Source organism: Podarcis melisellensis, assembly GCF_964234715.1.
Source record: "Podarcis melisellensis genome assembly, chromosome: 5".
NCBI classification, from domain to species: domain Eukaryota; kingdom Metazoa; phylum Chordata; class Lepidosauria; order Squamata; family Lacertidae; genus Podarcis; species Podarcis melisellensis.
This window is the reverse complement of record NC_138537.1, coordinates 77,013,131-77,021,627: the sequence shown is the minus strand read 5'-3', so window position 1 is coordinate 77,021,627 and position 8,497 is coordinate 77,013,131.

Below are 8,497 nucleotides of genomic sequence, written 5' to 3'. Positions count from 1 at the left end.
TGACTACAGCATGAAATAGCTAGTGCTCAGCACTTGTGTTATCAACAGCCAGTGCAGAATCCCTGGCGTGGTCTGAAAGCGCATGGTGCACCAATCTTGTGGAAGCAGGACTGGATCTGCTCTGTGTCCAGATGGGAGGCTGTACCATGTGAAAACCTGTCCTCCAGTTTCTCAAACATTTTGCTCACCCGTGAAGAAGGCTTCCACTTTTCCGACTACTTCTCAAGGTGCTACAGGATTGCTTCCAGTGGATGCAGGACTGACTTAATTGCAAAGCATCCATGGATAGTTTCTTCCCAATAAATATTCCTTCAGGACTCTGCAGCCTCCCCAGCTGCCTGCTCTTCCTGATCTCAGAAATCCCCAAGAGAGGAGTTAAAGCTACAGTGTATTCTTCCTCTAGGTTTTAACTGAAGTGTTAGAAGACAGACGACTGGGCTACTGAGCGCCTTAGATGCATGCTGGGGTTTTTTTTCTTTTTTCAGGAACTCCTATTTACGTTCTTAAAAACCTATTTCTGCACTGATTTTCTTAAAAATGCAAAGACTTCACATTTAAAAGAGCAACAGCAATGGACTGCAGTCAGACACATGATAGGCAGCATACTTGCCTTCTACACTTACAGCACAGTCCAAATGAGGATTTCCATAAGTGCGACACCCAGGAAGGCTGCAGAGCAAAGATGATTTGTAGAATGAAAGGCACTCACAAGCATCCCATGGCCACCTTGAAAATAAGGGGCGGGGACACACACAAAACCCCTGTACCAATGAGAATTCCTCCAAAATTTCACTCTCCTTTGATAATTATCAAATACAGTTTTTCTCATTAATTGATGGAGAGCAGTTGGGAAAGAATGCAGGCATTTTCCACACAGCACCTCTGGAAACTCAATGCACAGTCAGACCCAGTGGCAGCACCTGGTACTATCAGGCAGTTACAAAGGGCCGAATGCCCCAGCATGGCCCACAATGGCTGATACCTTTTTTGGGCCACAGTCCCTCCTGATTCTTGTGGGTAGTTAAAATGACAAATGGCTCATGGCTGCCTGCTTCAGGTCACAGCAGTGCCGTTGCCCGCCACCGATGGTAAGCTAGCCCAGGGGGCCCACTGATCCCAAGGGGCATTTTGCCAGAAGCACCTCACTTTGTAATAACTAGAGAGTTGGGCCACATTCGAGATCAAAGTGAGTCTGAGATACAGTGGTTCCTCAGGTTAAGTACTTAATTCGTTCCAGAGGTCCGTTCTTAACCTGAAACTGTTCTTAACCTGAAGCACCACTTTAGCTAATGGGGCCTCCTGCTGCTGCCGCACCGCCAGAGCCCAATTTCTGTTCTTATCCTGAAGCAAAGTTCTTAACCTAAAGCACTATTTCTGGGTTAGCAGAGTGTGTAACCTGAAGCGTATGTAACCTGAGGTACCACTGCAGTTGAACACATGGGTGGTAAGAGTAATAATATGCTACTGCTAAAAAAATATTTAAAGTAAGTCAATATATCTGTATGACCATATTGCTTCAGCTGAAAGAGAAGTAAATCCATGACTCAAATAAGATGTGAATTGGGTACTTCACAACTCACAGTCTTCTGGTTTCTTTAAAGAAACATTGGGCTGTGGCCCAAACTGGTAGGCCTATGTGAGCTCTCTGTTTCCTCCTGCCATAAAGTCTGGTACAAGTTGTCCCATCTGTTATTCCCCAAGCCCTCCACATCACAGTCTAATCTACAGGTTCACCATCAGTAGTAGATTTTCTGGAGGGGAACAGGAAGCTGCAGTGGATGAGGTTGCTCAGGAAAAAATGTCAGCTCCAACTTGCAAACATGTATGCGCTTTCCACTAGGGCAAGGATACCATTGGATGCAACCCATTGCCTTTTAGATTGGCTTTATTGCAGTTCTGATATGGCCATTGGTTGCAAACCACCAAGATGCCCTAATGGGCCTAATGCTGGCATGTAAATATTACATTTGTCCAGTGCCTCCAGGCAGGTCTGGGAATAAGATTCCTGTCTGAAACCCTGAAGAGCTACAGCCAGTCAGAGGGGTCAGCAAACCTTTTCAGCAGGGGGTCAGTCCACTGTCCCTCAGACCTTGTGGAGGGCCGGACTATATTTTGAAGGGGGGAAATGAACAAATTCCTTTGCCCCACAAACAACCCAGAGATGCATTTTAAATAAAAGCACACATTCTACTAATGTAAAAACACACTGATTCCTGGATCATCCACGGACCGGATTTAGAGGGCAATTGGGCCGGATCTGGCCCCCAGGCCATAGTTTGCCTACCCATCAAGGAGTCAATACTGAACTAGACAGACCAATATAAGGCAGCTTCATATGTCCCCACCTCCATTATTTTTACAAAGCATGGGTGCATCTTCAGAAGAACACACAGTGGAGGAATAACGAAATGTGGTGGCGAGCAGAAGAATTTAAAAGGATGGCACCTTAAATGCTTCTAAAATGTGCACATTGCACATCAGATTTCTAAGGCACATGATTATGCTTTCTTCAAAATATTCCCCCTGCAAATAGAATAGAACATGAGGCACTTTTTGTTCAAAACATACTTTTTTATTTTTAGGGGGGGACACTAGACTATTCCTACATGTCACTTTATGCAGAAACAATCTATTCTGATTTGAAACATAATAGTATTACACTAAGCTCTGTCGGGTCACCTCGGATTAGGGGATGGTGCTTGCTTACTTCTGAATCAGTTTCGTCATTGATTCATCAGAGCACACAAGCAGAATTAATATTGTGAATCACTTTACTGGCCTTTCATACTCAAGTATGCTCCAGCAATGTCTCCCTAAGAAATTTATTTATGTATGCAACTACAGCTGCAAGAACATTATTTGCCCAAAAATGGAAAGAAGAAGATGTCCCAATGAAAGAAGAATGAATACTGAAACTAACCGACTATGGAGAAATTGTGAAGCTTAACAGAAGAATAAGAAATCAAGTCACTAAACTTTTTATAAAGGAGTTGAAATGGTTTGTTGAATATTTGCAAATAAACTGTAAACAGATTAAGACATTGGCAGGATTATTGTAAAAACCTGCAGTTTCAAAAAAATATACGAGAACAAATGAAATAAGTTAAGATAATTTGGAGTATGCAGAGAATGTGAAAATATAAGAAACCGCAGAAAGAGGGGGAAGGAAGTCAAGATTCAAAATGTTAGAATTATTGCTGAACTGTTGTTGTAGTGTATATAAATTAAAATTATAAATATATATTTTTAAAGGCAATGTCTCCCTAGCTTCAGTAGAAATGGCATGCAGGAAAAAGTTACATGATTTGCAATGGAAAAGAAAACAATTACCTTGGGTATGCTAGAGACATTTAGCATTGCCTGGTTATCACGTATAATACAGTTTGCTTTTGGGGCCCTTCTCAGTCTTGTGGAGAGCTTGGTTTGCTTACCAGAATGACTGGAAGTTCTTAAGGGCAAGATGGGTTAGCCCTCGTCAGAGTGAGGCAACCACCGCAATCAACAACACAAAATGTTGCACCAGCCTGCATTCATGAATTGATGACAGTGCAACACTCTTTGCTGCACTCAGTTAATTTTTTTCCAGCATTCCTTATCATCAGTAATATAGTTAAAAGTTTAAAACTAGACGCAGCAGAAAACTAGCTTATGAAATTTATCCAAGTAAAATCCAGACCAAGCTGTCTTGGGGAAAATAAACATTTAAACTTACAACAACGTGTTTTTTTTTAAAAAAAAATCCAATTTTCAGAGCATTGAGGAAGAAAATGAGATTAGTCACACCGATGAAAGTTCTTGTTGCTTTGACTGGAATTATTATTAACATGATGCCAATGTGTGTTAAGAGACATCATTAGCCTGAAAACACCATGTGCTGTGTTCCATATCATTGCACTGTACCAATCATATGCTTGCACAAAGGTTGGGGCAGATTCCTAGTTGGTGAAGAAGAATTCAGCCCAACTAAGCTAGCCAAATTAATTCAGGGAAATTCAAACAATATGCCACTTGTGCTAGCCCCCAACTCTTCAGTTAGGAACCTGGCCAACTGGAACTTCTCCAGCACTAAACATCTGGCCCTAATGCCCACTGTCCCCCTTTTTTTGAGACTGAGGTCACATCTTGACTAAACATGTAAGTAATTTACTGATGATTCCATTTCCTCAGGAAACCCCATGGAGAGGGAGATGAGAGATCTTAAAGACTTTTTAACACCAGCATCTAATCATGCTTGCCCAGGTAGGTGCATTATGTTACTGATGAGAGCAGTGAAAAGCCAAATTGTACAACAGTGATGGGATAAAATCAGCCCAAATCTTCATTGGCAGCAGCAGGTAGGCTAAGGGTTGGCATGACATTGGGGCCAGGATCAGCTCATTATTCCCCAAACCACATGTTGATGGAATGGATCCACCAGATTTGGACCGCCCAAAACCTGTTCCATGTAAGTCAGCCAGGGTTGAACCGTGCCGTGGTGCAAGCCAGGCAAAAAAGGTCTCACTGGGCAACCAGGGTGCAGATTCCAACAGGGAGATCTCCACCCTGCAGTTGCAGGTGCTGTGGTCAATCCTCCCCTCAGGCCTCTACTACATTGATCCTGCCCAAAGCTATTTCTGCCCTCAGCAAATCCACTCCCCTTCCCTGGGGGGTGGTGTTGCAGACTGGCATCTGGGACCCCCAGCGACCCAGATTGGGGGCGGAGGGATGCCGCCCATGTCACCGAGACTCCCAGCCGTGTCACACCCCCAGCCAACCAATCTGGGGGAACGTGACCTCAGTGTCAGGAGCTCATCCTACACTCAAGTAGGACCCTGGCAGAGACACATGCTCGACTGGCATGTTCTCTCCCTCCTGGTCTATCATTCGGGAGCTTCAAAATCTTTCTTCAGCCCGAACATCACAGCGACTGATGCCAACAGGCACCCAGCACACTTAGGGATCCACAGAGTCTTCGCAGCTTGAGTGACAGACCTCAGCAACTCAGCATTTTGGCTAATCTACTTTATTTACATATAAACACACACACAGCATTGCAACATAGCTCCCTCTCTCTCTAGCATCAAACAGCAGAGAGAAAGAACAAAGGACAATAGTCCCACTTCACGGAACACAGTAACACAAACATCCTGTCTCTGTCACTTCCCACTTTGTGGAGTCAAAACATATACCGTCATGTGATAGACAACAATCCCACGACTGCAATCATGGAGCAGGAATTCTAACACTCAAGACGTTTAAAATGTGGCGCGGCTGGGAGGCGGCCTCCTTTTGCTTCCTCACCAGATCTCCCAGCCCACCCACCCTCTTTTTAAGCTTTGGTATGATATGAGCTTGCTATGGACATATGTTGGCTGCCATATTGATGGGGCCAGGTAGGAATTTTTTCCCACTTGGCAAATTGGCACCAGCCATTTGGTTTTTGCCTACCTTGTAGCAATTGCCACAACTTTGTGAGGTTAGGCATTGGGTAAGCTTTTGTGATGGGAAGGGTGGTTGTAGCCTCTGCCTGCCCCTCCTCAATAAGAGTATCCCTTTTAAGGGATCCGGGTGTGTGGATTCTGTCCGTAGCCTGGGCGTGGGCTAGGGCCATGCCACGCCCCCATCGGGGGCCCTGGAGGTGCCCCAATTTGATGTATATCAGAGGGCTCCACCTACCAGTGGTTTGCCTTTAGGAGACTCCCTGCAGATGGGCAGGAGTCAGGATATAGTCTGATTTCACCCAATGCCTAAGCCAAACCACTCACATCTATAAACAGTAAAGTTATGGCCTATTTTTTGCTCATTAACCTAAATTATGCATGTCCATGTGTATAAGGGAACCACGTGGCATGAAGCCTTGTCATGCAAACTTTCTTCTACAAAGGAAGGCCATAATTTCAAAAAGAGAAAGGCAGGGAACCAGCCAAGTGTCAATGAAGTTGAGAGAAAAAAAATCATTTCCGGCCCTGTCAACCATTGGCCCAAAATTGCACATAGAATTCATAAAATTTCATTACAGTAGAATCAAAAACACTGAAGCTAGAAGCAGGAGAAATTCAGCCGGGTCTTCCATTGAAAGCAATGTGAATCATATAGGATTTCTCTTTTCTTCTTCTTCTTTTTAAGAAAAAATATTTTATTGATTTTCAAAAGAAAAATTGTGATGATGGATTGACATTACAAAATGTTCAAAACAAATGCAGTCTTTCAATAACATGGATGGTTCTATCCAACAACAATAAAAATTAAATACTAACACTAAATAAATCAATAAATCTCAGTGTGTATTCAGATTCCAACCCTTTTCCATTGTCCTATCTATCTGTAATTTGGAGTGATGAATGCCATGAGGGGCTGCAAATGTCACGCCATTTGGATCAAACAAGCAGAAGTCATAATTCGGCTCTTCTGCAGAGGAACAAATGCAATTTTCAGCAAACTGAAAATGAAACAAACGAATACTTAAAAAGAAAACAAATAAAAATGAATTCGTTTTCCCCCTTTGCACGCCTTTAAATGCATTGGCTATAGTAAGCCACATAATTTTGTTTACAAGTATCCATCACATCATCCTATCAGGTTTAATGCTGCAACAACTTGAACAAAATCATGTAGCTTTCCAAAGCCAATATGACTTAAATGGTTTTTATCCTAAGCTGTGTAGTTTTATTGTTTGTTTATTTTACAATATTGGGATTTTTATTCCTTTATAAACTGCCTTGGGAATGCCAATTAGCCATCGAAAGGAAGCATACACATTTTGCATTTTTGCAGAAACAGAAATGTGAGGAAATAAGCATAATAGACAGACAAAAAAATAACAATAAGCACACACACAAAAAAAAACAACCAAAAAAATGATACAAGTGTGCTCACAATGGACACGAAGAATTGCTGGGAATGACACAATTTTGACACTCATGGAAATGAATTTCAGATGAAGTGAGCAGTTTGAGCTCAGCCTTATCATGGCCACAACAGAATCATTGCAGATCCTTATTTTATTTTTTATTTTTTGAATTCTCTATTGGAAATTTTATTTGCAACATAACATAAACTCCCCACCCCAATACAGAAATCCACCCTCATTAAACGTCAACATAACATACAATGAGCATAACATACAACAATACAAACAACCAAATAAAAGACTTCCTTTATCCTGTATCTGGCCTCTTTATTTACTTCTTATAAGCTGTTTCCTTTACAAATAATTATTAAGATTTTTCTAATTATAACTTAAATATCCACAAAGTCTCCTGCAGACATTAATCGAAACAAGTCCAGGTATGTATTTTAGGGCACTGTTTTCTCTGCATTTTCCCTATGCTTTTTAAAACTCTTCTCTAGTGTGATCTCTAATTGCCTCTGTTAATCTAGCCAGTCCAATATACTCTAACAGTTTGTCTTGCCATTCCTTTTTTGTTGGCACAGTTTCTTTTTTCCAGTTTTTAGCAATTAGGATCCTTGCCACTCCTGTGGCATAGAGGAGTATTTTCTGATCTTCTCTTGCTATACTGTACCTGTGTCCGTTATCCCTAGTAGAAAAGCATCTGTATTTTTCATAAAGTTATACTTAAACATTTTTTTAAGCTCGTCATATACTATGTTCCAGAAGCTTTTGATTTTTTCACAGGTCCATCAAACATGGATAAGTGTCCCCTCTGTTTTACCACACCTCCAGCACAGATTTGTTTTTGTCTTATACATTTTAGCTATTTTGGTAGGTGTTAAGTACCATCTATAAAACATCTTGATTAGATTTTCCCTCAATACTTCACAGGCTGTAAATTTCCAATTCTTTCTCCATAGATCTTCCCATGCTGTTAAGTTAATGGTTTTCCCAATATCTAAAGCCCACTTGATCATTACCTCCTTGACCTGTTCATCTTTGACCTCCTACTCCAATAATGTATCATATATTTTTGATATTACCTTGGTTTGGTTTTGTAATAACACTTTTTCTAATAATGAAGATTCGTTTGAGAAACCTTTTTTCTTATCTGTCTTGAACACTTCATGCAATTGATGATCTTGGATCCAATCCGTAAGATCCTAAAAGCATGGAGACAAACCTTCTCTAAAATATCCTTGCCATGGACTAAGGCAAACAGAAGAAGCTGCTGAAATGGGGCATTCCTAAGTTACTTACACTGGGAATAGACTAGTACAGGCACAATGGTAGAAGCGAATTTTAGTGGATCCAAAGTTCCAAGAAGTCGATCAAATAACAAAAAGTCCCATGGAGTTTGCTGAGTATTTCTCAAAGCCTGACCAATGTATAATTAATAGGATTGGTGAAACTGGCTATTGACTTCAGCTGTGTGACTTGCAGAGGTGGAGCTAGCTGCTCCGACTTTCTGTGCACCCGGGGGTGGGGCTAGTCACCCGTGGGGTGGGGCTAGCTCCCCGCAGGTGTAGCATCCCACAGGGGGAGGGTGGGGAGCACAGGGGATGTTGCCCACGGTGAGCATCCCAGGGAGGTGCCACTGCCTGCGGCGAATATCCCAGGGGGGCA